The following is a 20,483-nucleotide window of genomic DNA, read 5'->3' on the forward strand; positions in this document are numbered from 1 at the left end:
TAATGGTTAATTTTTGTTCAGTGTGGTGGTACCAAGCACCAGTTTGCCCAGTTTAGACTCTTGTTTAGGTTCCTGTTTAGCTTCCATGAAGGAAAACTTGAGCATGACAATGGAAAGGAAAGGAAAGGAAAGGAAAGGAAAGGAAAGGAAAGGAAAGGAAAGGAAAGGGGAAAGGAAAGGGGAAAGGAAAGGGGAAAGGAAAGGGGAAAGGAAAGGGGAAAGGAAAGGGGAAAGGAAAGGGGAAAGGAAAGGGGAAAGGAAAGGGGAAAGGAAAGGGGAAAGGAAAGGGGAAAGGAAAGGGGAAAGGAAAGGGGAAAGGAAAGGGGAAAGGAAAGGGGAAAGGAAAGGGGAAAGGAAAGGGGAAAGGAAAGGGGAAAGGAAAGGAAAGGAAAGGAAAGGAAAGGAAAGGAAAGGAAAGGAAAGGAAAGGAAAGGAAAGGAAAGGAAAGGAAAGGAAAGGAAAGGAAAGGAAAGGAAAGGAAAGGAAAGGAAAGGGGAAAGGAAAGAGGAAAAAGGAAAAGGAAAAAGGAAAAGGAAAAGGAAAAGGAAAAGGAAAAGGAAAAGGAAAAGGAAAAGGAAAAGATTCCCTTCCAGGTGGCAGCTCTGCAAGGAGCAGAGGTGAAGGCACCCATATCCCAGAAGAAGCTGAGATCCAGAGGGATCTGCAGTCCAGTGTGAGGAAGGAGGAGGTTGGACAAAATTTGGGATGTATATTTATATTAATTGGAAGTAAAATTCATTGGGATGTGGAGGCCTCCACATGAGCATGGCCAGTTTGGAAACCTGACTGGCTTTCAAACCTTCTGAGCTTGGAAGTTCCTGCAGGGTGTGGCCTCAGAAGGCCCAGCACAGGCAGGATGCAGTGCCAGGAGCAGCAGCTGTCCATGTTTTTGGAATAACCCAGCTTTTTTGGAATAACCCAGCTCACCCCTCGTGCCTTTGCCTGACAAACCTCCAAGGGCTTTCTAAATCCGCATGGAGTGATTCCCAGTGGGGTGCCCGAGAGGTTCTCCACCTGTGCTGGGGCACGTTCCCAACAGGGAGGACCTGCAGGGGCAATTCCCAATAAAAGATGGTATTATTGCTTGCTTTTCCCAGCTGGGAAATGGGATGGAACTCCTGGAATGGCAGCTCAGGGCAAGGAGTGTTTAGAAGCAGCTCCCAAGTTCTTTTATCTCCCCTGAAGACACAGCTCCTTGTTTTTTCCATGTTTAATGGCTCCTCAAAGTAGGATAAACCATATTTTTATCTCTGTTGATCAGCAGAGACTTCACAGGAGAGCTCATATACAAAAAAACAGGAATTATAAACAAAATTAATTCCCAAATCCTGCTCTGGAGTGGTTCAGCACTTACCAATCCAGGCAGCTCTTAGGAGGTGTGGAATAGGGAGAGTTATGGGAAATCTGCTCTGGGACCATGCAGCTAGGTGGGTGAGCCTGGCAGGAGGAGATTAAACAAGATTGGGGGTAAATTTGCATTAATTGGAGTTAAATTTGCATTAATTGGAGGTGTAAATCAGGCTTTGGGCACACTGAGGAGATGCTAGGCCTGTAAATAATGACACAACACAATAAAGATTCCCCTGGCTGCCCTCAGGACACAAAGGCTCCTAAGATGGGATGAAGGAGTAGAAAAGAACCAGCAAGGGAAGGGCTATCAGTCCCCAGGGTAGAAAAAACAGGGAATGAAACAAATGGGAATAGCCTTGAGGTGTGCAGAGCTCCCTGATCTTTCTCAGCCTCCCAGCTGCCCCCGTTCCTGGCAGAGCCATAAATAGTGAAAAGAAGGCTCTGGAGCTCTTCAACAACAGAACAGTTTCCAGGTATCCTATCAGCAGGAGCAGTTTCCAATGTTTATCGTGGAGATAAAGCAGGAAAAACATTACTCAGGCTGAATCTCATTGGCCACAGTGAGATCAAAACCCAAACCAATCTGCTCAACTGATTTGCTCCACACTTGAATTTTTGAGCCCTATTTTGCAGTGGAGAGTTCCACTGCCTTCCCAGTTTGTCAAAACACTGTTATCTGGGATAACAGGACATGGATACAATGGCTAAAGAAGTAAAAAATGCTCTTTTTGAATCTTCCCCCCAGAGATTCGCAAGGGATCTTGTCCTCTTCAAACTCGAAGAGATGGCCAGGGGTTGGTTGGGTCCCGTGGAGGGAAAAACTTTTGGCTGGTTTGGGAATAACTTGCAGTCACTGAGGATGAGCACTGGGGGCCTCACAGACTCCCAGTGTTCCACAGATCCACATTCTTGTTAGAAGGGGAAAGGGAGTGGAAGGACATTCCTACAAGAGGGGAAAAGGCAGGAAACGAACACTGGCAATATCTGTGCTTATCCACACTCGCACAGGGCCCGGTGTCCCTCGGACTTGCTGCTTCCACAAGAAGAGCCCAGGGCCCAGGAGTGTGGATATTCTGGAATATCCCCAGGGAGGAGGCTCCAGCCCCTCTCTGGGCTCTGTTCCAGCCCGGGCCCTGCCCAGGGCAGCAGTTCTGCCTCCTGTGCAGGGCAATTGCCGGGCTCAGGCCCTGCCCGTGGCTCTGGTGCCGCTGCCGGGCCCCGGAGCAGAGCCCGGGCCCTGCCCTGAGCCCTCCCTGCAGCCAGGGACACCCAGGGCTGAGGGCCCCTCTCAGCTGGGGCTCCTCTCGAGGCTGAGCAGCCCCGGCTCCCTCAGCCTGTGCTGGGCACGGAGCTGCTCCAGGCCCTTCCTCAGCTGCGCAGCCTCCGCCGGCCCCGCTCCAGGAGCTCCCTGGCCCTGCTGGGCTGAGGAGCCAATGCTGGAAAAATCTCCATTATTCTTCTACCATCCTTTGTCTTAATCCAGAAAAATCCCACCATTTTCCATTTTAGAGGTCCCAACCCCTTTTTTCTGCCCTCAACCTCTGTGCCAAGCACAACAGCATTCCCAAGCCACCTCCAAACTTCACTGTAACACTTCTCCTGAGCTCCTGAAGCCGTGGTCTGAACACTCCTCAGGGCTGAGTTTTCTAAATCTCTCCACTGGCTCCACAAGTCTGTCAAATTTTGGGAGTGAGACAAACAGAGGCAATTTATCTTGGAAAAATGGCAGAAGTGGGATGACACTATGGCATCCCACTGCGAAATCCCAGCTCGGAAACACCAAAGCTTCTCGGCAGAACCTCTGGAATGGTTTTGGTTTTAATGCAGTGTGGAGAAATCAACATCAGAATTTTTATTCTTGGGAATGACTGAACTCATCCAGGCAAGTCTTCCCCAAAAACATCTGTCTGAGGTGGCTGCTTGACCCAGCACCACTGAAATGGTCCAATATTTGTAACAGTGTGGGAGATGCAGGAGAGCTTCCTGCGCTCTACCTGTCCATGCACATCCTTGTACCTGTCACGAGAGGGAATCAACAACAAAAACAGGCAGCATCCTGCTCTGGCACCCTTTGGATTCTTCCCCAGTTCTTCTGGCATCCAAACAGTGTCCTGGGGTAGCAGGAGAGCTTGGAGCACACCCAGGTTTCACCCCCAGTGGCTGTGGGGATGCTCACAAACACAGCAGAGGGGAGGGATGCTGCCAATGTCAACAATTCTGGAGTAGATGAAGCACCCCAACAACTCGGTGGAAGGAGTGTTTTGGAAAACAGACAGGCCTGGCACGCTGAGAGCTTTCTTTGGGCAGGAATTGTTCCCTGGGAGGGTGGGCAGGCTCTGGCACAGGGTGCCCAGAGCAGCTGGGGCTGCCCCTGGATCCCTGGCAGTGCCCAAGGCCAGGCTGGACATTGGGACTTGGAGCAGCCTGGGGCAGTGGGAGGTGTCCCTGCCATGGCAGGGGTGGCACTGGGTGGGCTTTAAGGTCCCTTCCCACTCAACCATTCTGGGATTCACCAATTCTCCCACTTGGATGAGACCTCCCAGAGCCAAAAGGAGAAGACGGAGCTCTTTCCCTGCACCCAGTTTCACTGGGAATCACACTCCGGAGATTCCATGGAGCAGTAGAACAATCCACACCTGCTCCAGAGTCCTGGTCCATTTTGTTGCTGTCACAGCTCTCAGAAATTCCAGCTGGGAATTCCTCCCTTCTGCAGCCCGGCTGTGCCAGGGTCACTGTTCCTGAGGAAAGCTGGCACTGGCCCCAGGACTTGTTAAGTGTCACCACAGGGAGTGGGAATAAGGGAATAAAATCTCAAAGGGAGAGGGAATTCAACGGGAGTTCCACCCCTAAGCTCTGTCGGAGGGAGAATTCCCAGGCATTCCCTCTCGAGCTTCCCTCGTCTCTCCAGGTGTGCACTCCACAAATTCAGAGCTCTCTTTTCCTCCTATTTGTTTCATTCAGCATCTCATTCCCAAGGAGCAGCTTCTCCATGCACAGCACAGGAAGTCCCTGGGATAGCCAGCCTTGTTTTCCACAGGGAAGTGTGTGTGGAGTCCGAAAGAGCCGAAGCTTCTAAAAATACTGCCCTGAACACTCTCCCTGCAGCTGGATCTCTCCAATTTTCCACTGCTGGATGCTGCTGCCAGGGTGAGAGGAGCTCCCAAAGCCAGCCCAGTACTTTTCCATGGAAGGATGAAATCCCCAAGAATAACAATTTATCAGAGGAGCTGTGGCTGTTTGACCTGGCTCATTTTCAGAGATTAGGAACCAACGAGCTCCCAATGAATTGTGGTGACTTTGTGGTTGGGATTTTTTTTCCCTCTAAGAAGTGATTTTCATGTTTCATCAGTTCTCGGCGTAGGGAGGGGGGGTAAGGAATGCACATCTGTCTTCCCAAGTGGATCAGGGAGAGGATAATAACAAATAATGATAACTCACCCACGTGGAGGGCCTCTCATCCTGCAGGAGCCCAGGAATGCTGCTGTTTGTGGGCCAGCCCTGGAGCCTGCGGATTTCAGGGAGAGCAGGAGCATCACACAGGGCAGGGCAGAGTCCCTGGAACCCTGCAGGTATCCTGTGGGAATTTCCATAGGTATTAGTGGGGAAAGAAGTGTTTCTAGCAGAGTTTTCACATTCCTGCTCTCCTGGAGCAGATTTCCTACGGGAACAACTCCTTGGTATTCCATGCTGCCTGAAGAGCAGGTCAGTGGAAGGAATGGGAGATATCTCTGTTGTGATGGAGCAGAGAGTCATGGAATGAGCTTGGAAACCCCTCAGGATGTCAGTGACTGACAGGGTCACTGTCACCACCTCATTTAATAGCACAGCCCCTGCGCCCCTGGCCGTTCCTGCAGGGTCCCACCTGGTGCCAGCTTGGCCAAACCCCAAATGTGTGGATGCACACAATGCCAGGCTCACGGAATCACGGGATCATGGGATGGTTTGGGTTGGAGTGGACCTTAAAGCCCATCCAGTGCCACCCCTGCCATGGCAGGGACACCTCCCACTGTGCCAGGCTGCTCCAAGCCCCAATGTCCAGCCTGGCCTTGGGCACTGCCAGGGATCCAGGGGCAGCCCCAGCTGCTCTGGGCACCCTGTGCCAGGGCCTGCCCACCCTCCCAGGGAACAATTCCTGCCCAATCTCCCATCCAGCCCTGCCCTCTGGCACTGGGAAGCCATTCCCTGGCTCCTGGCACTCCAATTCCTGATGAAAAGTCCCTTTCCATGTTCCCTGTAGCCCCTTCAGATCCTGGAATTTGCTGTGAGGTCTCCACACAACCTCCTCTTCTCCAGGCTGAACATTCCCAACTTGCCAATCCTGGCTCCACAGGGGAGGTGCTCCAGTCCCCTTAGGAATTTTGTGACCTGCTCTGGACTTGCTCCAACACTTCCACATCCTTCTCATGCTGGAGGCACCAGGACTGTTCCCACTGCTCCAGGTGGGATCTCAGGAGAGATCCAGTGGCAGAATCCCCTCCCTGCCCTGCTGCCCACAGAGCTTTGGGTACAGCCCAGGACACAGGGTGGGTTCTGGGCTGGATCAAGCTGGAAAAGGCTCCAACTCCTTGCAGGGTTTACCAGGCAAATCCTGACTCCATGGAAAGCCAACAGAGTGGAAAAGGACACTTCTAGACACCATCAGTGAGATGGAAAAAGCCAAATCCCCCCCATGTCAGGTGCCTCCTGCACTTCAGACATTTCCCTGCTGTCTCCCCCTCCTTCCCACCATCCGAAAACATCGGTGCTCAACTAATGAGCTGCACATTCCAGCTCTTTCCCAACTCCAGCCTTGCCCACTGGGATGACTCAGAAGTGCCAGGTGCAACTTCAAAGCAACCACCAGGGTTGGTTGTTGTGATAGGATCCCCAAATGAGATCCTGAGGACACACAAATTAAAAATATAACAGCAAATGATGAAGATACGGATGTGCTGCTTGGGAGAAATTGCTGGAAAAACCACCCAGCTTCGGTGCTGGAGCAGGATTTCCATGGGCTGAAGTCCCCTAATAGGCAGGGAAAGCTCTTTCCCATCTCGTGGACATCTGACAAACAAAATGGGAAACGTTTTTAAGGCCTCTGCCAAATTCAGCTGCTGTTTGCTCCTGCCTGGCCCTCACCACCATTCCAGAGGTCACACGAGGAATGGTTCTCACAGCACAACATCAAGTGGATCCTCCTCTGTCCAGGATAATCCCAGCCTCCCCATTCCTTCCAGGAAAACCCTGCCTACGTGCTGGGATGTCACATCCCCTGGGCACTGCTAAATTTGTCCAGTGCTCAACATCTGGGAGATGTTCACAGGCACAGGACGTGGGGGGAGGAGCTCCACAGAGCCATCCCTGCTCCGAGTGTTTGCCAGGAAATCAGCCCCATGTGAGCACAGAAAAGGTGAAATTCCAGCCCAAATTCCAGCCTCTGGAAAAACTGTCACCTCTTCCTGCAGCTGCTGATCCTTCAGGGGACCCTCAGAGGTGACAGCAGTGGGGCTCTGTCACTGCACTGGCAACAGGAGCCCAAAAATGTGGGGACAGTCCTTGCAGGAGGTGGCCACCAGTCCTACACCTCAGCAAACCCCAGGGAGAATTCCAAATCCATGGAGCCCTTCGGAAAATAGCCCTGGCTCATCAGTCTGGAGTTACCAGCTGGGCACCAGTACATGCAATCCAGTGTCAGTGGGGATGGGGCTCTTTTCTCATGGAGAAGCCTCTTTCCAGATATTTCTGGGACATTTGTGTGGGCATTTTCTTTTCAATAATTCATGTAAGAATCAAAAAAACCTCAGAATATGGTGCTGGGGTGCAAAAATCACTCAACTGACCCTCCTGCTGTGCCTCACACAGGGCTTGGGCCCACCCTGAGCCCAGCTTTGTTAAGACACACTCAGACATGAATTAGAGCTGGATTTAAGGGTGTCAGAGCAGATCAAGATTGCTCAGGGCAGTCCAAATAATGCTCCATCCTTTTTCCAGAAGCATCCACCATCTTCTCTGGTGGCCCCTGCTCAGGGAATATTGTGGTGCCAAGGTCATTCCCACGGAATGAGATAAGCCCTGATTGTCCTTGGGAATTTGGAGACTGAAAGCATCTGATTGAGTGAGGGCTAATTGTCCTTCAAGGCACTCTGACCCTGCCTCAGGGCTGTGTTTGCCTTCCTATATCATGGAATTATGGAATGATTGGTTCTGGAAGAGATTTTAAGGATCATCCCATCCCACCCCTGCCATGGCAGGGACACCTTCCACTGTGCCAGGCTGCTCCAAGCCCCAATGTCCAGCCTGGCCTTGGGCACTGCCAGGGATCCAGGGGCAGCCCCAGCTGCTCTGGGCACCCTGTGCCAGGGCCTGCCCACCCTCCCAGGGAACAATTCCTGCCCAATCTCCCATCCAGCCCTGCCCTCTGGCACTGGGAAGCCATTCCCTGGCTCCTGGCCCTCCAGCCCTTGGCAATTGTCTCTCTCCAGCTTTCCTGCAGCTCCTTCAGGCCCTGCAAGGCCACCCTGAGCTCACCCCAAAGCTTCTCCTCTCCAGGCTGAACAATCCCAGCTCTGGCAGCCTTTCCTCCCAGCAGAGCTGCTCCATCCCTCTGCTCATCCTGGAGCCTCCTCTGGCCTCTCTCCAGCAGCAGGTCAAAGAATATTCCAAATCCCAGTCCAGTGAAAGCAAAGGAAGATTGCTGAATTTGAAGTCTCAACTCCAGAGCAGGCAGGGACTGATCCAAAGAGGATTAAAGGTGAACAAGCTGGAGGGGTTTGTTCTTTGAAACAAGTGATTCTTAGAACATTGGGAGTTGACCCTTAATTTGTCCCATTTTTACATTAAGCTGAGAAAAGTAAATGGATTTTCCAATCCAATCATATTTATTTTGTTCTAGCCTGTTATAATGAGCTTGTGCTGCCCTGAAGGCAGCTCTGCACCCAGGGACTCCATTTCAGAGCTGTTGGTTTGTGGGAGAAGAGCAGGAAAAAGATTGACTTTGATGTTTTGTAGCCCACGGCAGAACAGTTCCTGAGATCCCCTCCCCTCCGAGGAAAGGAACCTTCTGGCTGTCAGCACAGTGGGTGCAAAAATAACATTTTAACATCCAGCAAAGCTGCTGGTGATTGTAAAAAAAACATTCCCAGAGTTTGGGGATGTCTGAGCACACAGGGAGACCACAGGAGAAGGTGTCCAGCAAGGAATTCCATGTAGTGTTTGCATCTCTGCTGCTCCCACATCCTTGGCAAGGTGAATTCCTCAAGAGCCGAACAGGCTGATCAAACATGGAACTGCTCCTGGGGACAGGGACAGCACCCAGGGAGCGGCTGGAGCTGGGCCAGGGCAGGCTCAGGCTGGAGAGCAGGGAAAGGTTCTTCCCCCAGAGGCTGCTGGGCACTGCCCAGGCTCCCCAGGGAATGGGCACGGCCCCGAGGCTGCCAGAGCTCCAGGAGCGTTTGGACAGCGCTGCCAGGGATGCCCAGGCTGGGGTTGTTGGGGGGTCTGGGCAGGGCCAGGGGTGGGACTGGGTGATCCCTGTGGGTCCCTTCCAACACAGGATATTCCAGGATTCTGTGAAGGTGACAGTGCAGGACAATGGAGAAGCAGAAATTCTCCTGTTTTGGGGTTTTCTCCCAAGACTGGCAGAGCAGGAACTCCCCAATTCCCACAATGCAGAGAACATCCCTGTCCCCACCACAGCCACCAACCTGAGCTGGGAAAATCCCAACACCCCCCAGCCCTCCACATCCCCAGCAACACTCACCCGTGTGCTCCTTCATCCAGGGATGTATTCCCGAGGGGTTTGTCCAGCTCTTGGCTTGCTGGGATCCCTGGACACAACACAGACACCCATAGAATCATCCCATTCCCAGAGCTGCATCCAGGAGGCCCAGCTGGGTAATTCCTCTGCATTTCCATGTTGAGACTGGAAATTCCCATTGAGGACACACCATTCGCCACCTGGGAGGAACAAGAAGGATTAGGATGAAGGTGGAAGTTCCCAAGAAGGACACAGAGCTGAGTCTGAACTCTCACCCTCACTCTGCCCTTCTCATTCCCAAGTTTTCTTCCATCCTAATTCCCACGTGGCCACAGGGTTCCCTTTCCACACCTGCACTGACCCATCCCTCAGGCAGATGGGCAAGGCCTGGGTGTTGCAGCAGGAAACTGCCACCGTTTCCCCACATTCCTCTCCTTTTCCCAGGTGGATCCCACCCACATTCCTGATTTCCCACACCTGGGGAGGCCTCTCTTCCCATCCCTCACCAAGAGAAAGTCACGGAGGGTCTAAACTTTCATGAAATCATGGAATGGTTTGGAAGGGATTTTCCTCCAGCTCAACCCCCACTCTGTAATAAACAAGGACATCTCCAAGATCCCAAAACTCCATCCATGTGGGTGAGGCATCCACAACCTCTCTGGACAATCCTTTCCAGTGTTTTTCCACCCTCATTGTAAAAAAATTCTTCCTTGTATCTGATCTAAATTTGCTTTTAATTTAACCCCCTCACCCTGTGTCCTACAGGCTCCGTTAAGAAGCCTGTCCTTAAAATTCCTTGGGATATTTCATATTTCTATAGGATTGAGGTCCAAGTACAATCCAAAAATCAGGAATACTTTGCTTGAAGTGACTGTGAAGGACAGGGATTAAATTCAGCCCCAGTTCCGAGCAGATGGTTGTTTTTGGGGTAGGAATGGGATTATCTTTAATATCCCTTCCAACCCAAACCATTCTCTGATTCCCTATTCTCTCACCCTGATTCCAAGAATATGGAAGTGGGAAACAAATAAAGAGGGCGAAAAAAGAAGTGAAGGAGTCCACAATAAACACACATCAAAATATTTAAACATATTGTGAGCAGTGTAAGAATGGAAAAGAGACCAAAAATAATCCCACAGGAGGAGAGAGGTGATAAAGGGACACCCAGACACGCTCCGAGGGGACACTTTTGTTCTAGTTCTGTTTCACAGAGGAAAATCTGGAAAAAATCACCTGATTTCCAAATCTGGAAATAGAAATTTGACTTGGCCCAAAACCATAACTTTGAGCAAGAGGAAATTCCTGGTGAAACTGAGCTCCCTTTGCCTTTTTTGAGACCTGGGATCCTCATTTGCAGGATTATTATCCTCAAATGAAGGATTTCAGGGATGTTCCCCTGCCCTCAGTGCCCACGGCAGAGCCAGAGCCTGGCCCCACATGCAGCTCTGCAAAACCCCGCTGGAGAATCCACAATGGGAGGAAACCATCCCAGTTTGGAATCAGATTTCAGTTTTAAGCATCCAAGAATTTAAGCAGAAGCAAAAGAAGCTGTTTCCCCCTAAATTAGGAATCTGCCAACTAAATGTAGTGGAGGGCTGGGATTAGAGAGCTTTTATTGCAGGAATTTTGGTGGGATAATCCAGAGTTCTTTTTGTGTTGTTGGTGGTTACAAAGCAAACAACAACAAAACCAAAACAACCCCAAATAAAAAAGAAGAGGAAGAGAAGTTTCAGGGATTAATTTCTCCAAACATCAGTTTCTGCTGGGTTTCTGTTGCTTTGGGGAGCTCAGGGACACGATGGAGAGCAGGATTTGGATTATCCAGTGGAGAGATCATTCCTTAAAACCCCAGCGTGGTCAGAAATCACTGGGAGGACAAATTTAGAGCAGCACTACAGAAAGGGAAGGCAGGAATAATCGTGGAGGTTCATCCAGCAGAGAGATCCATGATTTCAAAAAAAAAGGGAAGAGATTGTTGGATATCAGGTTAAAAATAAAGCTGGAAAAATGGCACCAATCTCACTTTCAAAAGCTCCTAAAAACCCCTTAAAAAAGGAGAGAGGGACAAAGGAGTTTTCCCAAGGATATCTGATGGGAGGTGGAAAACTCTTGGACAAGGAATTCAGTGGGAAAAGTGCCTGGGGCAGCTGAGTGCAGCTTCGGGTGGGAGGTGGAGAAGGTTGGTGTGGCTTGGCTGGGCCTTTTGCCCAGTTCCAAGTGAGGGACAAGTGACAAACAGGGAGACAATTGGGATGAAGAGACAGAGTCCAGTATTCCAAGGAAAAGGAACTGTGAGAACAGCAGCAAAGAAATAATGGATCTCAGGAGATCACACTCCAGCAGCTGGAGGTGGTTGGGAGAGTTTTCCAGGAAGATAATTGGGAATAGCTATGGGATAGTGAAGGAGGTCCCATTAAAAGTGCACTGGAAAGCCACGAGATTCCAAAGAAAGGTCTGGATGCAACCTCTGGATGCAAAACGGAGCCCTCAGTGCCCAGAATATTGAACAGGGCTCGTGCACACCGTGGAAGCCAAAACAGAACTAAGGATGAGGGGAGTGGAGCAGGGAAAGGCCAGGAATCCAAAGGAATGTTGAGCAATGAGGCATAAAGGCAATAAAAATCAATTAGAGGAGTAAAAGTGGTGCTTTTCCAAGCAGGAATGTAGGGAATCCCACAGAGGTATCAGATCCATGAGAATGTGTTTTGTGTGTTCACAGAGAGACTTGGATTGAATATTCCCAAGGAAAAGCCAAGGTGGAAAACACAGGTTAAGAAGATTTCTGCCAAATTCGGGAGTTCGAACAAATTATGGATTTCTAACAGATTAAGGATTTCTGACAAATTAAGGATTTCTGACAAATTAAGGATTTCCAAACCATCAGGATCTGAGGAAATCCCTGGCATGAGTAGGAGCCAGCACCAGGAATCTGAGAGCCTTGAGTGGGTCAGAAATAGAAAGCACAGCACTTCCCTGGAAAAATGATGGGGAATTACAGAGCTGTCAGCAAGACAGGGAGCCCTGGGAAGCAGAAAGTCCTATGAAATAAAAGTCCCGTTTTTCCAGTTCCTAGAAGATGATCCTGAGCAGTTTTACTGGGCTTGGCAAGAACAAATCGGGCCAAATGAATGAAATTCCAGCCTTAAAAATGGGAACAGATGTGGTGGATGCAGGGACATTATGGCACAAAGCGTTGTTTGGTCATGGAATCGTGGAATGGTTTGGGGTGGAAGGGATTTTAAGGATCATCCTATTCCTGCCATGGGCAGGGACACCTTCCACTGTCCCAGGCTGCTCCAAGCCCCAGTGTCCAGCCTGGCCTTGGGCACTGCCAGGGATCCAGGGGCAGCCCCAGCTGCTCTGGGAATTCCATCCCAGCCCCTCAGCACCCTCCCAGGGAGGAATTTCTTCCCAACATCCAGTGTAAGGGGGGAATGATGATGCTGTGAGAGAATGATGCCCTGTGAGGCAGAAAAATGCCAGAAATCATAGAGAATTCCAGGGAAAGACACCAAGCAGACACAGCATCCTGGGCAGGGAATATTTGGGGAATATTAACTTTTCACACCACCTTTCCCTTTATTTCTGTCACACAGAGAAAAACACATGGAACAATTTTATCCAACCTGCTGAAATTAACAAATCCCTGCAGCAAATCCCACATCCCAGTGGTCCCAGAAAATGTCTTAGTTCTATTCTGTGCCTAATCCCATTTTTCTCAGGGAGTGGAACCGACACAGGATGTCTCAAAGCATCCAGGTTTTCTCCCTGTGCACACCAGATGGGAAAGGGGCAGGGAGAGGCTCCTCCAAAAGGAAGTTTGGAGCAGGAGCCTGATTCCTGTGTCCAGGATCGTGCTGGGCAGCAGGTTTTCACTCTGGATCCCAGAGCCAGCCCAGGAGCTAGCCTAAAATTAGTCTGAACTAATGTGTTCCAGTAGAACTGAGCCAGGGATTATTTTCAGGACACACTTGGAAGTCCAGCTTGGTTTTGTGTTAAAAAAAAGCGCCATATTTGCAAAACAAAAATGCTTTAATTAATTTGAATTTAATTTAATTAGTTTTCAGTCTTCCACTGATTTTTTCAAACCTCTCCACAGGCTCTTTTCCAGTTTTCCACAATAAAAAAATAAAATATAACCCCAAGAATTTAGGCAGGCAGATGACAACGAGCTTTACAACAAAGGAGTTTGTGCAAGTTTAGGCTGCCAGGCACAGTCAAGACACTTTAGCTCTGTTCTCCCCGTGGAAGACATGGAAATGGAATTAAAGCCTGATATTTTTACCAAGGAAATTCAAGGACTTCATTGAAAAAGCCACTTTGACTTTCAAATTCCAGCAATTCTGAGCCTTCAGTAAAAATGCACTTTTATATTATTGGAGTATTCTTATTCTGGTCAGTCTGGGGAAGAGAAGGCTCCAGGGAGAGCTCAGAGCCCCTTGCAGGGCCTAAAGGGGCTCCAGGAGAGCTGCAGAGGGACTGGGGACAAGGCATGGAGGGCCAGGAGCCAGGGAATGGCTTCCCAGTGCCAGAGGGCAGGGCTGGATGGGAGATTGGGCAGGAATTGTTCCCTGGGAGGGTGGGCAGGCCCTGGCACAGGGTGCCCAGAGCAGCTGGGGCTGCCCCTGGATCCCTGGCAATGCCCAAGGCCAGGCTGGACATTGGGGCTTGGAGCAGCCTGGCACAGTGGGAGGTGTCCCTGCCATGGCAGGGGTGGCACTGGATGGGCTTTGAGGTCCCTCCCGACCCCATCCTTCTGGGATTCTGTGATTCCAGCTGAAGTCTGAGCCTGCAGATAAGCAGAGGATTTTGCTGGAAAGGCCACACATCCCCCTGACCTCTCCTTTCCCCTGGAATGCCGTGGAATCCACGGCACTGCAGCTGCAGCTGTGCCTGATGGATCCTCTGAGAACCAACCGAGCTGGGAAAAAATCCATTTGCAGCTGAATTAGAGAACCATGGAATTCTGGATGGGTTGGGTTGGGAGGGATTGTAGGGATCATCCAGTGCCAGCCCTGCCATGGCAGGGACACCTCCCACTGTGCCAGGCTGCTCCAAGCCCCAATGTCCAGCCTGGCCTTGGGCACTGCCAGGGATCCAGGGGCAGCCCCAGCTGCTCTGGGCACCCTGTGCCAGGGCCTGCCCACCCTCCCAGGGAGGAACATTTTCCTGAAATATTTGATAATTCACTGTTAACCTGACTTTCCATGCTGGAGGTCACATCCCAGCTCTGGGAACTGGGTTAAACTGGGAGTGCTTTTAGCACAAAGTACGGCTGTGCCAAAGGGGAAATATCAATGGAATTGGTCTTTATAAATTGCTGATAATTTATTCTGCTCCCACAAAATTCCCTGGCAAATCTCTCCCTGTTTGCAGGAAGTGAGAGGAAACCTGGAGAACTTAGGGAGGTTTCTGCTCATAATTCTATTCATAATTTTGTGTCCAGTGTGCACTGAGCCAGGGAAGTGGACTCAGCAAACAAACTGAGGGAAGTAAAACCGCATTCAGGATTGGAGTGGATTTTTGTTTGCCCTCATTTTCACCTGTAAAGGCCAGAGTATTCCCAGAGGATTTCCAGCTGGATGGTGAAAAGCTCCACTGGTTGTCCCACTGTCCTGTCCCTGCCGGCAGCCCAAGGATGAGAGATTTCCTCACATCTCTGGAGGCACAACCCCAATGTGGATATTTGGGCTGCTGCTCCTCTGGGAAAGCCAGGCATGCCAAGAGGTGTCCAAGAGCAGCAGAAATCCAGGTGGATGCTTCCCTGCTCCTCCTCCCAACACCACAGGATCCAGCTGCTCTGTCCAGGGCTCGTGGTGTTGGGAGCAAACGTTTCTCTCTCCTTTCAAATAATGAAACAGCCAAAAAGGGAATGAAAGCAGCTCCAAAGCCTTCCCTTAACACACCTCCAAGTGAAAACTCATCCAGAAGCACATCCCGAATTCCAGCAACCACAGGAACTGAGAGAATTGGATTTTGGGCTGGCTAAACCCTCCTTTGTCTCTGTTCCAGCTGCTCTTCCGCCTCTCCAGATGCAGCAATCCCAAAAGGATGGGCTGAGGCTGAGGACAGGGAAGGATGGGACAGATGGAGACTCATCCACCTTCAAATTCATCTCAAAACACGAAGACCTTTCCCAACATTGGTTAAATTTTCAGGTTTTCTTCCATTTAAATGGTTGTCTTTTGCAGAAATGTCTCCCTGCTCTGTCCCACAGCGCAGCAGCTCTGCTGTTCCATGGGCAGCCTTGGGAAGTGCCAGCTTCCAGCAGCTGGGCTTGCCCACGGAGCCATGGACCAAACCCACCTCTGGCTCTGATTCCTCCTGAATTTCTGTCTCTGCACAAACTCAGTGAATCTTCAGTGAGTCCCCATTAGCCAGGCATGAATTCTTTGCCATTTTACCAACTCTCCTTGCAGCTGCAACAGGAGAGAAATTCCCTGGTTTTCATTTCCAAGAGGGCTCCTTTTTCCATCTCTAGTAGTGAAAGAGAGGCTTAAGCAGAGTTTACCCCAAGCAGTCGCCACAGAGGCATTAATAAACATGAGGAGCACCCTGTCCTTTGTGTTTGCACAAGAAAATGATGATTTTCTGCTTGCTTGCAGCAAATCCCAAGGATTCAGCTGTAAATAGACCGGGCAGGAGTGAAGTACTCAGGGAAGATGGAACAAATCCATTGTTTGTGGTGATCCTCCCAAGTTCCAAACCAGACCCAGCAATTAATTAGCTTTGATAGACCCATGGTTTTCGTTAGAGTTGCTCATATTTAATTATGTCCTAATCCACCTCCAAGAAAGCAGAGGGAGCTCAGCAGAGAACCATTACCTACAAACAGGAGTGGGAGCCAAGCATTTGAAATCCAGTTATTGATACAAAACAGAAGGCAGACTTCCAGCTCAAGCAGCCCCTCGGGTTTAATCTGAAGATCTATCAGGAAAAATCTCTTCTCTTTCCCACTGGAGGCTTTCATCTCTTCCCAGGAGGGAGCAATCATCTTCCCAACCCCTCCCTCGTGGTCCTAATTGTCCAAAGGGAGTCTTTGTGTGTGTGCACTTAATGAATTTACTGAGGGAAGATCGTATCTGCCACGGGACAACTCCTGAGCTGCAGCAGGGTGTGATTCCCAGCCTTGTGTCCTGGAAAAATCCCCTCCCATGGAGCCAGAATGCCAGAGAAATTGCTGCTTGGTTCTCCTAAAAGCTCCGTTTGTCCCCAGCTCAGAGACACCACCAAGTTTAAAGTTTCATCCAGGAAAAGTTGTTGCTGCTCACCTGGAACTCACCAAACCAGGGCTGGGATGTTCCTTAGGGAATTGGCACAACTTCAGGGAAGGAGAAGACCTTTCCCTGGCAGGTGGGAGGTCTCCAGCTGTGCAGAGGGTTGGGTGGTGAAGTAGGAGAAGCTGGAAGTGTCCAAGGCCAGGCTGGACATTGGGGCTTGGAGCAGCCTGGGACAGTGGGAGGTGTCCCTGCCATGGTGGGGTGGAATGGGATGATCCTTAACGTCCTTCCAAACCAATCCATGATTCCATGACACTGCAGCCTTGCACTGGGCCAGTGAGGAGATGTGAGCACAACTACCCCACTTCAGCTGCTCCAAGCCCAGCTGTTGACTTAAATACTCCAGAAAAGCTGGATTTCTCTCAGTATTTCCAGTTTTCCATGGTGAGGGTGAGGATCTGCCCTCTGTAATCCAGTTCCAATCCCCAGAGACAGATCCTGGATGGAATGGTTGGTGTTCTGCAGCATTCCCTAGGGAATTCTTGTCCGGGATGGATGTGGAAGGTCACACATTTAAAAGCCTCATGGTCAATCTCAAATTTGCTTTTACAGCAATAAAACCGTTTGGGGAGGGAATGGCAAATGCGGGTGGCAAATTCCCCTAAAGGAGCCCATTTTTTTTTGGGGCATCTCAGTGATTGCCATTCCTAACCACTTCCACCCAGGATAAAATACACCTGGAAATGCTGAGCTGTTACAGCAGTGAACAGAAGCTCTAATTTTGGTGTGGGTACCAAGACTTTCAAATCCTGCTGCTTCAATATCCATGGAAACGAATCCAACAGCAAGAAGTTTCCCAGAAGGTTCCAAGGGCTTCCAAGCAGGTTCTTTAAATCCCACCCATCTCTGGCTCTTCCCAGAGGCTTCTCTCTGCCTGCAGAAACCACAGTCCTAAATCCTCTCCTCCTGTTTGGCACTTCCACTCATCCTCCTGGAGGCAATAATGGAGCATCCCTGCCCTATTTTCATCCAGTGGCTCTTTAGTTACTGAATTCCTGCAGGGCCTGGAGTGAAATTGAGTTCAGGATCTCCACTTCAGGCTCAGGGAGACAATATTGCTGTTATCTAACTCTGGGCAACCAAATATCTTTAAAATCTGGCCCTTGCCACCCCAAAATTCTCAGAATTCCTCCCAGCTGTGATTCCCACACCTTTGGAGATGGTTATGAGGAACCAAGGTCTTTTGAGGTGAAATTCTTTGAACTGAAACGAAAATATTTTAGTACCTGATAAATATCTGGACTTCCCCTCTGACCAGAAAATACCCCCAGGGATTTCAGCCTATTCTCCATTCTTTTTGAGGGAATGAGTCACGGTTTTGGATGGCTTCCACGTTGTAGGAAGGATAAAGACACAGCTCCCGAATGTGCACAGAGCTGCTGGGAGGTTTGGGAGACTTCAGCTCATTTTCTGGGCTAAGGTGGAGCTGTGGTCAGCCCAAAACCCATAAAGTTCATTCACCCTGGTGGAGTCTGAGGGACATGGAGCTCCTGGTGATTCTGCCTGGCAGTCAGATTCCAAGGAAAGAACTGGAGCTGCTTGGATCTGCTGATAGCCCAGATGAAGGAAAGAGAGGCGTCAAAGAGCAGGGAAGGCCAAAATCCCCCATCCACAGCCACACACACATTTGGAATGCGCCTCAGCAGGGAGGCCCCCAAAATCATTGTTGAGAGAACAAAGGCGAGTTTGGGATGACAGACATTTCAAACAACAGAAAAGTTGGAGGAGAGCAATAAGAAAAACAATTGGAACGGGAAAGGATTAAGTGGTCAACAGAAAACAACAAAAGGAAAATTAACATCTTTTCAAAACTCACAAAGCGGCCTCAAAAGCAGGGGGAGAACAATGAAAACCCCAAATTATGTGCAGTTAACAGCAAAGCTCACAAAGAAATGAAGTGACTCCTGCAGAGAAAGGGTGTGGGGAGATCTTATAAATTGACCACATTCCAACCGGGAGTAAAAAAGCAATTCTCACACACACGGCCTGGGAGGCAGCCAGGCCCACTCGGTGCCATGAGTTTGGAAGGCCAAATTCTGAAATGCATCTCAAATCCCAAGGGTTCTGCAAATGAAACAACGTCCACCGAGTCCAACAGGGATTGGGAGCAGCTGCCAAGGAGTGACACAGCACAGTGTGATTTTCTGGGTCTGTCACCTCAGCAGACTTCAATAATTTGGGATGAAAGTTGGTGTGGCAGGCACTGAACTCAGGTAAAATTCCGTCTCTCGTTCGTTCTGAAAGGTTCAGCCAATTTCATTGTGCTGGTTCCCAGGATGAGAGTTGGAGTTGATAAATTATCCCATCACTGGAAGGAATTTCCCTCTGGAGAGCTTTGCTCTTCTCAGGATGTTAAAATTTAGCAGAAGCCTGAAATTCGGTTTTCCTGGGCCATGGTTTTACCTTCTGCCATCAAAGTCCAAGTGAATTTCATCATAAATCTTAGGAAAAACACACATCCTTAGGAGAGACTTCCTCAATTTCAGCAGCAAAATGCCACAGAATCCCAGGATCCCTGAGGCTGGAAAAGCCCTCCCAGCCCAGCCAGGCCCAGCTGTGCCCGATGCCCACCTTGTCCCCAGCCCAGAGCACCGAGTGCCACCTCCAGCCCTTCCTGGGACACCTCCAGGGATGGGCACTCCAAACCTCCCTGGGCAGCTCTTGCCAAGGCCTGAGCTCCCTTTCCATGGGGAAATTCCTGCTGCTGTCCACCCTGAGCCTCCCCTGGCCCAGCCTGAGGCCGTTCCCTCTCCTCCTGTCCCTGTTCCCTGGCAGCAGAGCCCGACCCCACCTGGCTCCACCTTGCCACACAATCCCTTTCCCATTTTTCCCAAGCAGCCCAGGAATCTGCACAGGGAATGACTCCCTTCCAACCTGCAGCGCGGTTGCAGAAGCCTCATTTCCCTCTCTCCTATCAACACCCTCAGATAAGAGCTTTTAATGACTCAACCCCATGGTGTTTTTCCTTCAGCCCATGCTCCCTCCACATGTGGCAGTGGCCACACTCTCCCAACAGCTTTTCAATAATTTGTTTTCCCACAACCATCCAGAGTTAGCAAACATTATTTACAGCACACAATTCCAATTGCCTCCAGAGAAAGTCCTTATCTCCCACAGTAAATGTCCTTATATCCTTAAATATACACTTGTTCACTTCCTTACTGATTTCTCTTTGGGTGTCATTCCAAGGCTTTTCCAAGGCCTAAAAACTCCCCAGTTTCTTCAGGAGCCCAGAAATGCAGGCAGAGGTTTAAGTGGAGTTGGGAATAATGAGGCCCAGCGTTGCTGGGAGTGTTTGCTTCTATTGCCCTCCATATTTGAATAAACACCTCTGAAAAGCTGCTTCTCTGGCCTTGCACAACTCCCATTCCTTTATTTTCACAACTCCCATTCCTTTATTTTCACAACACTTCCCTCAGGGCTGGGCAGACAATATTGTTCCCTTGTTAGGAAATTGGAGCGATGAAAGTGTCTGGGCAGAGCGGTGCCCAACTGGAGAGAGGCAGGAATTGCTCTCTGTGGCACTTTATTGGCAGCAGCTCCTCCTGTGTCCCACAGGAGCCCCTGGGCCTGCAAATCCTTTGGGAAATGCCAAGGGCTGGTGCTGGACATGGATTGGGACAACCCCTGGGATCAATCCAGGCTGGGATGAGCAGAAGGAGCAGCCCTGGGAGAGCTGGAGCTGCCCCAGCCCAGAGCCCCCCATGCCCTGGGCTGAGCCCCAGCATGGGAATCAGGAAATGGATTGGGATGGTGCCCCTGTGCCCCTGTGCCCAGGTGAGAGCCCACCTGCAGAGCTGCCCCAGCCCTGGGGCCCAGCACAGGGAGGACGTGGAGCTGCTGGAGAGAGGCCAGAGGAGGCTCCAGGATGAGCAGAGGGATGGAGCAGCTCTGCTGGGAGGAAAGGCTGCCAGAGCTGGGATTGTTCAGCCTGGAGAGGAGAAGCTTTGGGGTGAGCTCAGGGTGGCCTTGCAGGGCCTGAAGGAGCTGCAGGAAAGCTGGAGAGAGACAATTGCCAAGGGCTGGAGGGCCAGGAGCCAGGGAATGGCTTCCCAGTGCCAGAGGGCAGGGCTGGGTGGGAGATTGGGCAGGAATTGTTCCCTGGCAGGGTGGGCAGG

The 20,483-nt window shown here is 50.5% G+C and overlaps 1 long non-coding RNA gene across 1 annotated transcript; it reads right to left on the minus strand.

Moving 5' to 3' along the window:
- Window positions 1–4,803: 4,803 nt before the first annotated feature.
- Window positions 4,804–9,431, minus strand: LOC138117619 (uncharacterized). The gene is made up of 3 exons (XR_011154740.1): window positions 9,361–9,431; window positions 9,089–9,285; window positions 4,804–4,924 (listed from the first exon to the last, which is right to left on the minus strand). It is a non-coding gene; the product is annotated as an uncharacterized lncRNA (long non-coding RNA).
- Window positions 9,432–20,483: the final 11,052 nt, after the last annotated feature.

The sequence above is a fragment of the Aphelocoma coerulescens genome, chromosome 1, assembly GCF_041296385.1.
Source record: "Aphelocoma coerulescens isolate FSJ_1873_10779 chromosome 1, UR_Acoe_1.0, whole genome shotgun sequence".
NCBI lineage: Eukaryota > Metazoa > Chordata > Aves > Passeriformes > Corvidae > Aphelocoma > Aphelocoma coerulescens.